Here is an 18,714-nt window from a genome sequence, read left to right as displayed (position 1 = left end):
TATCTATGTACCAACTCTGACCCACCCTCATTGTTCATAAATGCATGTGTAATAACATGTACAAATCAGTCGCAGTACACAAGTAGTGTCCCCCAGAAATATTGGAAACCATATTCAACTGCCATATCTACTTACACTGGACGAGGTGGACAAACTTTTTCCTGATGTTGTGCATTGCATATCACATCCCTAGATGTTGCACAGCAGATTCACATTGATGAGGTGAGATAAGGTCACATGTGTAACATATATATATGGCGCTACAAAGTCTGCCACACTACATTTGACTCCACAATAGTGAGTGTAGCACATTTTCTAACCGTCATCCCGTCCCTACCTGTGCACAAACAATGTCAAATAAATAATGAGCCCTCTCATGCTGTGCACAATGTCTGCATATTGGCCAATGTGACCATGGATGTCTGTAGTACTGCATTTAAGATTTAGTGTGAATCTGTTGCAACATGTCAAGTGTGTCATCACTATGAGCCAATGCCAAAAAAAACAGCCGGGATGAGTGGCTATGACACTGTTGATACAGGGAGCAATGCAACAAGTTACCACCTTGGTGTTGCAGAACAGTGTGCATGCAAGGAAACATCATCAGTTACTAAGGCATCACTTAACTGATTAAGGGTGTCACAAAAGAAAGATCGCACAAATATCGTCAGTCTACCTAACAGTTCTAATCAAAAATGGCATCTGTGAATGACCTCAATTCCAAAGTCATGAGTCAGTACCACATTACTCATGTGATTCACAAACACTGTTGTGACCTGTGATGTCAACAATCAACACACATTTGACCTACATCAAGCATGTAGACGAGATTGGTCATCCATGCACAGGAACATGGAAGGCTAACCAAGCTGATGCACTAGCACCACGAATCAAGTGTGCCAAGGTATGTGCAATGGAGATGGACTCCGATCCTGGAGCATCAGATGTGCAGTTCTCTCACGCCATATGTGGTAGCCAGGGAATACATACATCTCCATGACGGATAACTGTAGCACCTCTGACGGACTCACAATGCAATGTGCCTATGTTGCTCTTCATATGTGCAACAATGTGCAGTTTAACTCTGTGCATCACACTTCAGATGTTGTGCGCCACAAAATAGATATCACTAGACTAGGCCGCGAGCAATCCTTGCTAAGCTGTCAGCCATGCAAAGTAACTGTGCTGACATCTAAGGTTTCTGGACACTATACATCCTGCAGAGTAACAGGTCTCATCCATAGTCACACATACAGGGATTATTCCACAGATGGCATGAGTAGCATACAATGGGACAAGCCCCACACCCTGCATCCTCCCTGACATCAGTGCAAGCTGGAATGAAATTTAACAGTATTTATTATATAAATTTAACTTATTACCAATTTATTTATTTATTTATTTATTTTATAGCATTTGTAAGGCGCACAGCTACCCACAAAGGGTTTCCCGGCACCGAAATCAGCAAAGACACAAGGCACAACTGGAGAGAGAGCAGATCCTAAGGCAAGGATTATTGATCAAACAGCCAAGTTTTCACGCTTTTTCTGAAACTCCTGTAGTTTTCTTCTTTGCGTAATTGGGTAGGCAGTGAGTTCCACAGAGTTGGGCCCAAAAATGCAAAGGATCTTCCGCCCACTCTAGCCCGTTTATACCTTGGTACCGCAAACTTCGCAGATGTAATTGAGCGAAGATTGCGGTTTGGAAGGTAAGGCTTGGCAAGGTCTTGAAGATATTTGGGGGCAGTCCCAGCTTTGATTTGGAACAAATAGCTCAGGGTTTTAAAACGAATCCGATTTTCGACCCTGAGCCAGTGCAGGTCTTTGAGATATTTGGTGATCCTGGCATATCTGGGAATTCTACAAAGCAGTCTGGCCGCAGCATTCTGCACCAGCTGTAGGCGTCTTACTACTGCTTTATTTACACCCAGGTACAGGATGTTGCCGTAGTCAAGCCGAGATGTCACTAAGGCATTGACTACGGTCTTCTGGGTGGCCGATGGTAACATCCAGACAATTTTACGTAGCCATCTGAGAATAGTAAAACAGATGCCAGCCACTTTGTTGGCTTGCTGCACCATAGATAAGCTGTCATCAATGATGACTCCCAAATTTCTGACTTGAGTGGCAGGGGTTGGGAGCTTGCCCAATGAGGTTGGCCAATGGGAATCGCTCCAGAGATTTTTACTGTTCCCTAAGAGGAGGATCTCTGTTTTCTCCCCATTTAATTTAAGCTGGTTGTCCGACATCCAACAGTAAATTTCATGGAGGCCTGTTTTAAGTGCAGAAGAATCAGACGAATCAGATTTGGATAATGAAAATAAAATCTGAGAATCGTCTGCATAAGTCATCAAAATAAGACCAAAGTTCTCTGCAAGGGTGGCTAGTGGGCGAAGATACAAATTAAACAAAAGGGGACTCAGAATAGATCCCTGTGGTACCCCGTGCGGGGAATAGAAAACATCCGAGCAAGCCTCAGAGGAGGTGATCTGGAAGGTTCGGGAGGATAGATATGATTTGATCCATTCTAACGCCTTGCCCTCGACACCACTCTCCCCCAGCCTACAAAGTAGTCTGGAGTGAGAGATGGTGTCGAAGGCTGCACTCAGGTCCAGCAAGACCAGAGCCACCGTTTGGCCATCATCTCTGAGTTCTTTAATTTTTTCCGTGATTCCGAGCAGGGCAGTTTCAGTGGAATACCCACTCCTAAATCCGGACTGGGAAGGGTGAAGTAGTTCATTATTTTCCACATATGTGGAAAGAGCTTCATGGATATGCTTTTCCAGCATTTTGGAAAAGGCAGGGAGTAACGATATTGGTCGATAATTGGCCAATACCGTAGGATCGGCGGCTGGCTTTTTCAGCAAAGGGCTGACTATGGCGTGTTTCCATATAGCAGGAACTGAGGCCTGTTCCATGGACGCATTGAGTATGTCCGTAATGGGCGTCAGGGTAGAATCCTCCAGTTGGCTGATAATACTGATGGGAATGGGATCACGGGGAGAACCCGATTTGATAGTTTTAAGAAGTTTCCTCGTTTTGTCCGGTGTTAAGGGGGGCCAGGCTTCGAGATGACAGTTTCCTTTAGAGCATTGAGAGGAGTCCTTTTGGTTGTAAGAGGTAGTACTGTTTATGTTAATATTGGAGACGATCTTCTCGATCTTTTCAGTAAAGAAGGATGCCAAGTCTTGACATTGCTGAGTACTAAGAGGGAGAGCCTCCAAGCTACACTTACACTAATCCCTAACACTATCACTAAATCTACAAAAAATATAAACATATAAGAGTTAACTACACATACTACACTAACTATTCAGTAATACACCTAATTAAAAAGGACATTAACCCCCCACCCAAAGATAAAAGACACTTAGCCCCAATACTATATTAACCAATCATACAAATATATCAGAATAAAAAAACTACCTATACCTATGCTAAAACTACTCTAAATATCAAAATACAAATTTCACGAACTACACATCTAATAAAAAATGTAATATTGTAGGAAGGGAGTAGAGGGGAATGGAGATAACATGGTGAGGATTCAAGGTAGTCCCAGGTGCTGGCGGATTTCATGGATCTGCCGGTTGAGGTACAAAAGTTCACCACGAACATCTGTCAACAACTTGGTGTTTCTGTTGTCTGCCTTCAACATCTCCGCTATAGCTTCTGCCATCTGAGGTAAAGTTGTGGGGGGGACTGGCACCTGGCCGGGGGTGGGGGGGGGACTGGCACCTGTCCGGGTGTGGGAGGGACTGGCACCTGGGCGGGTGACGGCAGAGGTTGAACAATAGACTGTTGGCCCACACTGGCACCAGCGGTGGAGGGGATGGGCTGCGGGGTGATCTGGGTACATTCTGGCAGTGCCTTCCACATTCCTGCCTTCTTCTCATCCGGGTGCCTCCTTGCCATCTCCCGAAACCCCTTCTTCACTCGGTGGACATGGTGGTAACGGTCCTTCGCAACCTGGAAGGCGTGTATTTGCGCAGGAGTCATGTTGTCTGTAAAATATGGTAAATGTCAATTTCAAACCAATCACACTATGTCATGGTCCAACATTAAATTTATGTTCCAACTCCAATACAATATGGAAGGCAACACACAAGCCTAACTCTGTAAAGTCACAAAGTGACCTGTCTAAACAAATGTCAAGGAAATATTTGTTCACTACAGACTATGGATAGTGACATCACAGTGCATTGCAGGGGACATATACAGACAAATCTAAATGCTAATGACACGGTCAGGACATGGCATCATTGTGCACCCTGAGTGTGTGCAATATGTATAATTGACTTGAGTAGGGAGGCATTAGCCCTCCATGGCCAGCACCACCCTCATCCGATCCTGTGACACACTGCTGCTACTTCTGTAAAATGCACATGTGCAGCCATGTGTGTCTACCAGCAACTGTGTACAGTATTATGAGTCAGTGACAAGACTGGCACTCTGGCACATGAGTGCAAGTGTGGCTGTGTGCAGGTGTGAATGTCAACCTATTCTAAGCTCAGCCTACATGCACAGGAACAAGACTGGGACAGCCCTACTAACAATTAGAATTTTGCTGCATCACGTATCACACATGAAACATGTTTGTTGACTTTAGCACAAAGTGCAGTTACTCATTCAACCATCACTATACAATGTCTGACTGTTAGACACTGCAAGGGGCAGACATCAATTATCCAATTATGCTACTCACGGGTGTCTTCTAACCACTAATCTCACTGTGTTGTAGATGAGAACACACATGCATTCACAACGCAAACAGTTTAAATGGATTACACATAGCAATGGCACCCTGGGATCATGAGGTTATGGTATTGATGATGCCAAATGCCTACTCACAGAGTGTTGTAGAGCCCCGCATTGCCTAATCAATGTGACATCAGATGATGCAGAGGGAAAGCATGCTTACTAAATGCTTGTTGTGTGATGTCACCAATTGTGACAGAGGAGTTTGTACACATGATCCAGAGTCAAACATGGTATGTCACCACAGACACAGCCTGACCACACCACTGCAGTGCACAAATATGCAATTGCAATAGATAAACACATCTATTTATTGTGTCTGTAACATTCCATTGCTAATTTTCCCTATGAGCTACACACTGTCACTTCTGTGAAGCTGCAATGCAGCATATCTTAGATTTCACAGTGTCAATATGTCTGAGCTTACATGGCCTGAACCACACTGCCTCCTGGTGCACAACACAACTCCCACTGCACGCACATTGGACGATAGACACAGCATGGAAGTATGCGTTATTGACCAAGCAGTGCCACTCAACATATGCTAAAATCAAGGAGCGTATTGCCTGCAGCATTTTTGTAACAATGACTAGTTTGCTTGATTAGGTGCTAGATATCATGCACAGAAATAGAAAGCTGTTTCACTGTCTGTTGATGAGCAAAGTCAGAACTGTGAAAGAGATGCATTGGCCCACATCCAACTACCAATTCTTACACAAATCTGATTAACAAAGTACATCTTCACATTGTGGCAGAGTGACATGCCATACACACCCATACTGCCAAACAACAATGTGTGGCATTAGGTACCGACATTCATGACACCACAACATGGCAATATTTCTGGTCAATACTTACCAGTGGCGTGTGGGTCCCGGAATCTATCTATGTCACCCTGTGTGATGGTTGACAACCATCTGTGAGTGAACAAATGTAAATAGGTGTTATTACCAGGCATTAACAAACGCTGTGGAGGTGATTGACATGTTGGCCACATTACGGTGTTGACTTTGACTGCCATGCACACACGACCTGTGAATGCTGTGGTGGGCCAGACAAAACATCAGTGCTGTAACACATGCACATATGAGTTATGTCACGCAATCTCAAGGCACCATTTATACACAGGCATGATGTGTAAATTGTTCTGTGTATAATGGCATCTCTTCATTTTGTAAGAGGCAGTCATGCAGTGCTTTGAGATGTATGACAATCTGGAGCAGACAATTTTCCTTAGTGTCTTTTGACCTCACAAGGACATTACCGCACATAAACCATGTTCAGGGGCAGTGTAGGTACAGTTCTGTTTCTCATGTAGCTCTGCGATTGTCACACTCGGTTCTGTCCTGCACATAGGTCACAGACAATGGCTCTGATTGTACATGTACAGTCACCCTTACTGGACACACACATACGGCATCCTGCACAAAATCTTTGTCCAACTGTTCAAACTTTGCCCCTACAGTGCCAAATGTTGATCCTGCGCAGGGGGTCACACATAATAGCCTCTTATGCTTGTCTAAATGATGCAGCATTGTGGGTCTGATGTGAACACATCATGCATAGACACATTGCACCTCCCACCAAACTTTTTACATTTTTAACAATTGCACCACTACTCAATGACGTCTGCTGTGGGGACAGAAACACAGGACCACTGACTATTTATCTGTGGAATTGCTCTAACCACTTACAGATAGAACATTGCATGTGGGCTCACACTAGCCCCTGCGCTATCTAGTGTCTGATGGCCTCCTCCATCCACTGATTCACCTGCGCCTCAGCAATGGTGTTCTAATGGACCTCTGTCACCTGCTTTCCAATCCATATTGCAATCATTGAAATCTTTTTAACATCCAATCTTTTCCCCCTCATCCCTCTAATATTGCTGCTCATTTCCTGGCCGTCTGCTACTCACTCTTTTTGTCCTTTCAGCCTTTTTTTCTACCATCCACGCACGTGTCTTGGCCACCAAAGCTGCCCCTGGTGCCTCTTGCCATCTCATTCACCGACATCTTCTCCCTGCATGACATTGCAACCACCAACTATACCCCATTTCTGAACCGCAACTTCCACGTTGATAAACAACTGTCCCTCAGCACAAATGTATTCCAGCACAATATACATAACATTGTACTCTGCGAGAATGTGACTGAGCACAGGCACTCATCGGGACCCACACTTGCGCCACTCTTCACAACAGGAGAGTCAATGAGCTTCTGCCACATGCCCAAAATGCCAATGACTGAACGTTGATGTGTCCACTCCACCTTTAAGCCAGTCACCATCCACAGGAACATGCTCCTACTCCCACAAACAGAAAGCACCTGAATCGGTGTGCTCAACATCCACACTCATCACTCATGAACTCCATCACAAACATTGAGGTGGACTAGACTAACGCCACCGTATTACAAGACATGCACAGATGCATCTCAAACAGTGAAACCACCACCAAACGCAAACTAGCAATCAACAACTGGACACCATCACCAACGCTGACACACTGTATTGAATTAAGTCAAGACACTCCGGTTGCCGCACGGAGCCCTGCCGCCCCAACATTTTCAACATTTTCTACTTGTTTGCAAGATACATTTCAGCCATACTCTGCCACAACATCAAACATTCTCAAGCACATGCATTGTTGACCAACTACATGGAACACAACGAGTTCAAGTCACTCCTGATGGAACACAAGGCCGACCCCACCAACATCCCAAACTACATGGCCAGCTCCCTGCTAACTATACCAGCCAAACTCATTGAGAAATCCATTGCCTGCCTACTTGCAACTTCAAACAGTACATCATCAAATCATCCCAATACTGCATCAAGTCATATCGCAGTCTAGGAACCCCCATCCTCAACGCAAGGGATGACATCTGCACCCAAATTGACAAAGGTAACAGTGCTGCCCTCATCGTACTTGACCTCTCTGTGGCATTCAACACTGTCTCTCAACACACACCAATGTGCTAAATCCATTACGCATGGATCCAAGAGAAGGCCCTCACCTGGAACTGCTCCTTTCTCTACAAACACTGTGGGACAGAGTCCCCCCTTTCCTCTCAGACTCTACTACAGCAACCTGTGGAGTCCATCAGGGGACCACCCTCAGCCCGACGCTCGGCAACATCTACATGGCACAACCTGCAACTATCCTCAGAAGCTGTGGAATCTACATTGTACCATACACTAACGACCAACTACTCACCAGCTTCACATCCAAATGACACAAGTCCGCCATACACAACTATTGCTAAGGCATGGAAGGCCTTGCCATAAGGATGACAGACAGCTGCCTACAACAGCAACAAAAAATCAGTTCCCGTCATGCCCCAAGGCAGAGATGCATGGATTTACACATGGTGATACCATGCACTTGTAAACACACACCCCTGGGAGAATGCATGCAACCTGTGATTCCTGATGAACTCTAATATGTAAATGTACCCCAAGATCTACCCCATCTCCTGCTCTTGCTTCCACACCCTCTGCTTCCTATGTTAGGCCATCACATTCTTACCACTCAAAAACACATGGACAGTCACTCATGCCCTGAGCAACAGCTCACTCAAATACAGCCTCAATGCCGGAATTAAGACAAACCACATCAGCAATCTACAGAGCTTCCCACGTGCCACTGCAGTACTGATCCTCACACTGCTAGGACCATGACACATCTCCCACCATCTGCGCACAGTCCACTGTTTCTACATTGGAGCTCGAGTCCTCCTCCAAGATGTTCATCCCAGCTCACACAGCCCTCCTCAACACTGGGCCAGCTTACCTTAGCGTACAACTTACTTTACACACATGAAAAGAGCCGATGATCAGGCAATCTATCCTACAATGTGTTCATCGGCACAAGGGAGACAAGATTGTGAGTCTGATACTTTTCCTACCTTGCAGACATGGCCTGTGATGAGATTCTACCCCAACCTCCAACAGACAAAAGTGCTCACCCTCAAGGATGATAAAAGCTGGACACGTCTCTTTGACTGACTACACCCTCGATGAACTTATACATGCAAAGGACCCCCGTGCCTTGCGACCCCTACTGCTGAGTGGCCACTCACAATTTTATTGTCAATTTTTGGTAAGTGCCACACAAGAGACCTCTGTTCCATTTGTGGTCTTCACAGCGCAAATAACTTTCCACGCGGTAAATACAACGTGACTCCTCACTACAGCTGGTACTTGATGGTGCGATACAATGAGGGATATTTGGATTGACTACGCATACACCTTCTCTACTGTTGCACACACTGTGGTTTGAAGAGTTAGTCATTCCAATCCTAAGTTACGTGAATAATGTGCAAGTGTTTTTGGCTAATAACATTGTCTGAACCACGTTGTCACAGTGTTACAGTGTTGAAACAGCATTTCGATGTCATACCTTCTTGTCACACACATCACTCATTTATGTAAATAGCTTTTGCAATGGAATAAAATGGGCTTTGTTCTTACCACCCTGTAGGCCAGGCATGACTCCGGTGAAGTCCAGGAGGTCGGCCTCACGTGCCAGCATGTCTTGCCAGCGGTGCTTCCATGGGTGCACGTTCCGATCGACCCCAAAGAACAGGAGCATCTGGACACGCACACTCTCCCAGCGCAGCTTCCTAACACTCACATTGTACCCCTGAAGGATACGTCCCCCCCTCCAACATTAATGGAAGATACAATCTAATCAACTAGAGGAAGCCCCCAATGCCCCCTGTGTCATCCTCCCGGACCTTCCCACAGCCGGCATCCCCCTGCACCCCGTTACCCACTTAATACGACAAAATAATAACCCTCTTAACCTACCATAATTAACTAAACCCACACAAATACAATTAAAACAGACTAAACACACACTTTTCACAGGACACAGCAACACTCTCAAACTCTCCACATCACACCACAATCCACCATACACCTCCTTCTCTCAGCACAATCACTAGCAATGTTCTGAAAAGTGAAAGTGAAAACCACTCCCCTGTGACAGAAAGCAGAAATACATCACTTCCTGCGTGTTAGCGACAACATTTTAGCGAATGCGATGAAAAACTGGACGCAAATAGGCTGCAAAGGTCTTCAGTGTGAAAATTTTGGCTGAATGCGGCCCGTTTCTAGAAATGTGTGATAAATATGCATGCTAATAGGCCGCAAAGGTCTTCAGTGTGAAACTGTGGGCTGAATGCGGCCCGTTTTTAGGAATGCAATTTAAATTTGCACGCTAATAGGCCGCAAAGGTCTATACTCAAACTGTGAGTTGTAGGCGGCATTTTCTTTGTACAAATGCGATTAAAATATACTCGATAATAAGCCACAATGGCCCCATTGGTGATACTGTATGATACAGTGGTGTATTTTCATAGTGATGATGAGGAAAACAGTGCCTGGACGTGAATTTTTCACTTTAAGACCACATTATTTTTCAATTATGTTTCAATACGTTTTATTTGGCATTTAGATTAAATACATTACGTATTACGTGATACAGCAACATGCAGTTGTTGCAAGGCAACACCCATTAGGGAAGATCTAAACTACAAGGCCCATACATCATGGTGCAGATTTACAAGCCCCTTTGTGCCTCCTTTACACCGCCGTTGCGTCCCTTTTGTGACGCAGGGGCGGCTCAAAAGATGCGCAATGCAGTGGTGTATCTACAACTTGACGCATCTGGGAGATTTGTCAAGTTACAAAGCCCTGCGCCAGAAGGAGGCATTCCTGTGCAGGGGGGGTGGGGGGTTCTGGCGCAGGAACACCTCCTAAAAGTGGCTGAGTGAAATCTACAAGATTTCACTCACTCACTTATGAGCTCATGCTGCGTCAGAACCCTGCGCTTGCTTGTGGCAGGCATTAGGATTGACGCAGCATTGTAAAAATAGTGCCCCCCAGAGCATTGCCGGGGCTGCGTCGCCCTTGCGACCCCACTCCAGCTATGTGCCGCCTTTACGGCACAGATGCGTCACGCATCGGTGTCGATTGTGGCCCATAGTGCGCCGCATGGTATATGCGGAGCATCCATGGTGGCGGAGTCATGGTGCACAATAACTGGCGCCTCCCTGCTGATATGCAGGGATGTGCCATTTATTGTAAATCTGCCCCTTAATCTGCCCCTTAATGTCTAACACTGTGGGCCTAATAAGACGTGTAGGACGCCATTACTTAATGCAAACAACCATATTATAAGCACAGAGGCTAGTTGTACGCAAAGTAACTCCCATACTGGCACCCTGGAGTCTCAATGGTTTATTGTCCGGCAGAAAGGCTCATGACTCTGTCCCTATTAAGCACGTCGGTGGTGCGTCGATATGGCAGTGTTTAATCCATTAGCTATACATCATGAATCAAAACAGGAAGAAAGAAGATACAACCACTAAGGGGGAGGGGAGGATAGGAAGGGGATAGTGGGATGGATGAGCATATGCGACGATGCGGAAAAAATGACACCCTATTGCCAATGTCAAGAAACATCATGGGGCATATTATCAAGCACGGTATAAACATCATCACCCCTTTAGCGGCAGACAACTGCAGCTGAAGTGGCGATAATGGGCTTGTCACTCACTACGCCATAGAGATTTCCCATATAAGCCCAGAACATGGGCTTCAATGGGAATTCACTTGGGTGTATTATCAAGCGGCGATAATGTTAACGCTGTGCTTGGTAATATGCCCCTACATTACTAATGAGTATTGCTTTCGCGACACCAGGGACTTTCTCTGGTAGCATGCTACGCTCAACTTAGGACGGCAACAGTGAATTAAGCGTCAGAAGACAGGGTGTCTAGGTCATGACTCTCCTCTTGACTCCAATCTCTGGTGGCCCCATGAATTAAGCATACCCCCCTTACCCAAGGAATCAGTGAAAAACCTAGGGGTTAGATGGGACACCAGCCTCGCATTTCATAAACAAGTCCAGACGGTGTCCGCTGCATGTTTCTCCAAAATCAGGATGGTCAAAAAATTAATTAATTTTCTACCTAATAACACCAGAAGAACAATTGTCCAGGCACTGATTACATCCCACCTGGATTACACTAACGGCCTCTGTATTGGACTTGCTTCTGGCCTCTGCCATCGACTTCAGATGGTCCAGAATGCTGTAGCCCGGCTGGTCTGTGGCATATCCCTGCGTGAACACATTTCCTCTCATAGACGAGGACTTCACTGACTTCCAATCCAAAAAAGAGCAGAATTCAAGGCCCTAACTCTGGCACATCGGGCAGTTAATGGAAAGGGTTCTGCATACCTTTCCTCCTGCCTTCGCCCCAACAGTAACACCAGACTTCTTCGCTCCAGTTCAAAAAAATTTCTTGCCACTCCCAGATTTAAAAAAGTACGCTCCGGAGGTAAAACATTCCAAGTATGCGCTGCCTCCCTCTGGAACAAACTCCCTCCCTCCATCCGAATGATCCAAGAAGAGCTTCCATTCCAAAAATCCCTGAAATCATTTCTATTCTGCTAATTCCATCTGAGTCAGAACCAGTACACATTCACACAGGAGCGCAGGGACACCCCATTGGGGTAGCCGTGCGCTATATAAAATACACTAAATAAATGCAGAGTGTATGGTGTGATATGCAGTGTAGTCAGTCCGTAGGATTCCAAGAACCCTCTGGGTCAGTGGGGTGTACTGCATCATCAAGCAACTGTAAGGCTCGGAGTCTGGGTGGGTGTACTCTAACGTTTTCCAGTCACCCCAAATGGTACATCAAGGCTTTCCAATATTTCCAGAATTTAGTATACCGTAGCTGAAGAACCGCCGTGAGCAGCTCCATTGCCACTGTGTGCCATAAGCGGCTAACCACATGTTTATAGGGGGTGTTTCTGCTTTCTCCAAAAAGAGGCCAACCGATTATTTGGCCAGCACCCAGCATACAAAGGCTAAGATGCGAATCTTGATGAGTCATGGCGCTCAGATTCGCCGGCTTAAGGCCCAGAATGATCATGAGTATATCTTCAGGCAATGGAAATCCATGGACCCGTTTAATATGGCTGGGGACTTCTTTCCAATGTGCATTCAGGAGAGGTCACGTCCAACCAATATGTATGAAATCTCCTAGTGCATGAGTACAATGCCAACACAAGTGGGACGCATTGGTGAACATTTTCTGAAGTCTGAGTCATTACTTTGTATGCAGATTCATGTTGGTGAATGCCATGGAAATATTTAGGAATAACACACCTGATACGCGCCCACTGAGACGGGGTAATATCTACAATGGAAAGGGACTGTTTCCGCCGCTGATAGTGATGGGGGTCCGAACGCTGCCAATGCTGGAGCATTTGGTATATGCGAGAGGTTAGTTCCTTTGTGGTGCCGGAAGTACCTTCCAAACTCTCAATCAGCGTGAAGGGTTGCGTGGCCGTCTGAACTAGAGAGGAGCCCTGTAACCAATGTGGGAGCTGGATCTATTTAAATCTGTCCAACTCTGCTAAATAAAATTCCTGCTTACATTGAATAAAGGTTTTGAGGTCGTCTCCCAGAATAAAGTGTTGTATCATTCTACAGTCCCTATCCATCTAGCAATAGGAGTGTGCAGAGTTGGTAAAGAAGTGAGGCCCCTGCATACTGCCACTTTGTCACCAATTTTGGGTACTGTCTTAGTCGGAACTGCCATGTATGCACTACGATGATGCGCCTCCCAAGGCAGCCACTCGTGAACCTAGAGTGGGCAACATGTAACGACCCAATCCTTGTGTAAGCACACCTTTTTGCTCTCTAACGCACCCCATTCCAAACTAAAGCGAAGATGTGATGCCCAATAGTATTCTGACCGATTATGGCAGGCTAGTCCGCCCCGTCTCATGGGAGCATTACAATTTTGCTCAGAAAGCACAGTTTCTTACCGCTCCATATGAGAGCTGTCACTACACGTTGTGACACCGTGATTTTCTTGCTCTGGGATGGGCATTGGCAAAGTCTGAATAGGATGAAGAATCTTTGACAACATGGATTTTTTTTTTTTTGAGGCGTCCTGACCAAGAGAGTGGCAGGGCTTTCCATGCGTGCAGGTCAGCGAGGACTTTTTCTTTTTATATCCCTACCAATTAGCTTTGGACCAGGTGGCTCAGTCCGGAGTTAGGCTAAGACCAGGATACCTTACAGAGCTAGCCACCCATTGATAATGAACATGAGTCTGAAGGGTCGTAACCTCCTCGTCCAGGAATGTGGGGATATGGGCCTATGATTTTGTATGGTAGATTTTGAGCCCTGAGATTGGCTGTTAGATCTGAAGTAGGGCGTGTACCACTGGAAGTAAGCACAAAGGATCAGATGAAGTGAGAAGTAGGAATTAGGCGAAGAGAGCAATCTTGGGTTTAATGCACCCAAGGGAAATCACGCCTCTACTACTTGCCCTTGTAGTGGAGCCCCTTGCCATTATGATCCGCCAAGCACTGATCTTCGTAGTATTACCCTTGGGGGCATCAAACACAAGATTTCTAAAACCAATTTAATACACAGCTAGACAATCTGAGCAAATTTAACTTCAAAGCACAATGGTACAATGTAAATAAAGATTAGCACAATGAGGACTGCCTACTTTTCATATTTCATGGCAGTTGATAGCCTAAATTGCATGCAACATGTCTGATCACCATCTCCATAGCAACTTTCACAATGAACCATTTTGAAAATGATGTGATTTGTCAGGGAACTACTCAACTGTGGTTGTCTGTGGGCGATGAGTATGTGCGCTGATCAATCAGACAATGAGTGTGTGCATGATTTGCGCTACTCATCCATGATGCTCACAAGTCACTGTGGGTGAGTGAGAGTGCTGCTCTGTTGCTGTCTAATGGCCAATGCTTAGTTGTTCTGCATGTAAGCGTGCATGGTGCTGGGGTGTTTGATATTGACTGTCATCTCGGTCATGGCTTTGCCTGCAACATAGGTGGAAGTTCTTCCTCCTGCTCTGGAAGTGCGGATCCAGCGAGTGTGCAAGGTCAAGGTTGGCGGGGCAGCAGTCCCTGTTGGGGATGTTGGGGTGACTCTCTCATGGATGTCTTTGTGTCCGATGATGTAGAGAGATATTTAGGCGTGTATGAGTGCTTTGACAGTGACTTTGTTCTTGACAGTGAGCCAGTGGATGTTATGTATGTTTTGGCTAATAGGTTTGTGAGATGTGGTTCTGATGACGGACCTGTCAGCAGCCTTCTGTGTGTTTTCTAGCTAGTGTAGTGCATTTGGTTTATACCTCCATTAAGTGTGTTGCCGTACTCCAGTCTGCTGGCGATGTGTGCGTTGTTTACATATTTTAGTCATTATGGTCAACCACGCCCTCGCCGCCGTCCCCCGCATCCGAAGAGCGACTACAGGAGGAAGGTCCTTCTCCTACCTGGCCGCCAAGACCTGGAACTCCCTCCCGACCGACCTGCGCCTGACCCAAGACCACCTCTGCTTCAGGAAGAAGCTGAAGACCTGGCTGTTCGAGCAGTAGCGGCACCCCCCCCCACCCCCAGCGCCTTGAGACCCTACGGGTATGTAGCGCGCTCTATAAATGTCATTGATTGATTGATTGATGGTGTCACCCATTGCAATATATTGCGTTGACTAAGGGCGCAGTTGGAGCTGTTGAAGGCAATGGAGTAGATCTGGCAGGTCAGGGTGATGGAGGAGTTGTGGATGATGCAGAGGTTGCGTGCATGGTCTGTCACTGGGGGCAGCCTAACAAGGCCCAAGATCCAACAGGGTTTTGCACATGCGCATGTGGATGGATGGGCCAAGGATGAGGAGGTCATTCTCCTCTGATTTGAGCTTATGCAGATGGTTTTCATCCATTCAGCTCGTTCCAACATTAATTTCTGTGCGCAGGTTTATGTGTCTTTGGCTTTGTTCATGAGGGAGAGAATGTCCTGTATGCCCTATGTGTGTGATGATATGCTAAGCCCATGCTGGCTGGCAATGGCGGTGAGGGTGGACATGTACATGTTGAGAAGCGCGGGGCTTAGTGACAGTCCCTAGGGTACTCAACAGTTGGTCTCTGTGGGTTTGGAGACAGAGTGGGTGTGTGTGATATTTTGGGTAGTTGCGTAGGGAAGGAGTTGATCCATGAGAGGATGTTGATAAGTGCATTGCTCACACAAATGAACAGAGTACACAACTTGGGAGGCCTGTGTGTAGAGATTGTCCCAGTACTTCATTCATATTAAGAAAATGTGCTACATAATAGCAAGAGGTGCAATCAAATGTGAGCCACTTCAGCTGCAGGAAAATTATGCTAAAGCAGTAATAAGGCGTATCATGAGATGTGTCATTTAATTCGAATAGAAGCCAAAGGCCCAGTTTCTTCTGTGGTGCTGTGCTCAGTATTGTGCCACATATACACTTCTTGCACTTTCTTCCTCTGTCCCCTGGAACCACCTCGGACACCCCCATGGACTACCATATCACCTCATTCCTTGCCACTTCAAACAGCCTGTGGACTGAGCAATGCCTCTTCCCTTGGCCCTGTTAACATCAATTGACTCTGTCTGGCCCTCCAATGGGCACCCTATGCAATGCATGGCCCTGCAGTTGTACAATATGCCTACCAATATTGTAAATAAAAATATTCAATTCACACATATGTGCATTTATCCAATGATATCAAGTTACAAAGTTCGCGAATAGGGTCTGGAGGCTGAGTCAGCCAGAACGTACACCAATGGAGATACTAGCAGTTTACATGTCTAAACAGATACAGAGATGCTGAAAATTGGGTCTATATGTGTAAACAGGTGGTGCCACCATTGCACCAATGGAACGATATACCAATGTCACAATCTGGAACAATAGCCCATCAGGTAAAGTCATGTATCCGTACATGTCAAAGTCAGTTGCTGCCCACGGCTTGTGTCATCATTAACACTAGTAAATTGATATGTCTTGTCACATCCACATGATGTGGAGGACTAACCCTGTTGGTATTGAGCAAATTGCACATCACATTCCAATAGTCAGGACACCACATCCCCATTGATGGAGACACGGAAGGGCACATGTCCACCACAGACATACCCCACCACATTGTCAGCATCAAGGAAGTAGAGCCCTGCATCTAATACACTATTTTAATTACCTCCCAGTGGCCTAGGGACATCGGGCCATTGAGCTAGTATTAGCAAAATATGATTGAAGAACGCCCCCTGTTCCATGCTGGTTGCATATAGCGAGGCAAGTACTACTGGCCTGCTGTCTAGTATGCCATGCACTGCTACATACCTGTCTTTGGTGTCTATTTTGACATCTGTGACTTGAAAGGGGACCCCCAGTGTGACCCATATTAGTTCCACTCCTGCATACACTGAGTATCCCGTGGCATACAACTGTCACAGCCAACAAAGAGGTAAATGTGGCAGTTCCGTTTTTGACAAACGATTTTCCTGTAGCTGTGCTAGCTGTATATGGTGTTGTTTGAGATAGGAGTAAATTTCCTAACAACATGACAGAGTATGTATGCCCCGCCCATTCCATGTGCCCATTTTAAGGGAGGTCATAGTAGGTGAAGAGTGTAAACAAAAAGAGAGCACATGTGCATGTAGACTTTGCAACCAGTAAATGTGGTCGCAGTGTTGGCTACCCTGACAATAAATGTTTGAAAGTTGACCTTCTACAGATGTTAGAAGGCAATGCAAACAGTTCAAAAAGGATAAGTAATTACAAAAGGGCGAATTTGCAGCAGTCAATCATCCAAACCTTGTACCAAGAAACATTCACACAGTGACAGAGCGGTGTGTGCTACGCACCGCATGATGGACCAAGGATATGCAAGTGTCTTGATTGGTTCTTGTGAGGTCCTCAGCTGCCAGACAGTTGCAAGTGGGCATCCGCCGCATGGTGCAACATCCCAGCCCGATGATCCATACCGCCATATGGAGAACGTGTGGGAGCGCAGATTGAGGAATGAGAGGGCCCTCAGGGTCATCAGAGAGTCAGTGATCGTGACACAGCCAAACTGCAAGTATGTTGGAGTTCACAGGGATTGTGACACAAGACACTTCAGGATAGGCATGCCATGACTGCTGGCCCCAGTAGTTAGCAAGGGTGTGTTACCCAAGTGGCGCACAGGTGCAACTTGTTAGGCAATGTAGCAGGACATTTGTGGAGTGACACTGGGTAGTTCGTGGGAGTACTGAGATGCCTGTGGGTCTTTGAAGGAGTGATTTTGGCTGATCTGGTCCTGTTGGCTTATGGTAGAGCAAGGTGGTCCAGTTGAGATCCTGTGATGTCCGCTGTGGCCTTGAGTACCTTGCGAAATTCAATCTGCGCTTAGCTCAAATCCGGTCCTGCAGATTGGGATGTCTGAGATTGCCTCTGCCTTTTACAAGCATTGGAGCGGCGGGAGGATACATTGTGTGACTGCTGTAGCAGATTGGTGGGCACATTCTTTACAGAGGTGTAAGAGTCCATCCATTCTTCAGCCTGTTCTGGATTTTGAAAGAAGTGAGTATTTCCCTTTGCTACTACATGTAGACATGCTGGGAACAGGATAGAGTACTGAAGCTTGTATTGCCTAAGACTTTTCTTGACTGCTATGAATGGGTATCTGTGTTTTGTGACCTATAACGTGTAGTCCTGGATGAAAATCTAGACAACCTGAATGTCTTGTAATTTTCTAGTTTCTTGCATTATGGCATCCCTGTCCCTGTAGTTGAGGATGGTTGATTTTCCTTTAAATTTGACTCAGGGCTGCAGCAGGTGTATAGTTGTGCCGCCGCTCACCAAGAAGTGCAGCAGGTCAGCATACAACTGATGAATGTGCCCGTAGAAAGGAAGCTCCCGGCGGCGCTGTACCCAAGCACATCTGCACTCTTCGCTGGCTTAGCCACCACACATGTCACGCCATGTTGGCATATCTCACAAGTGGGCCATCAGTAATTATTTATTTGCTTTACATGTGCTCCTCACCCATGGGGGACACATGACATAGGGCCATCACTTTCTGTACACTTCCAGGTGTGTGTGTGTACCTGC

Source organism: Lissotriton vulgaris, chromosome 4_1, assembly GCF_964263255.1.
Source record: "Lissotriton vulgaris chromosome 4_1, aLisVul1.2, whole genome shotgun sequence".
Lineage (NCBI taxonomy): Eukaryota > Metazoa > Chordata > Amphibia > Caudata > Salamandridae > Lissotriton > Lissotriton vulgaris.
The sequence above is the reverse complement of the archived record's forward strand: the minus strand, read 5'-3'. Positions refer to the sequence as shown.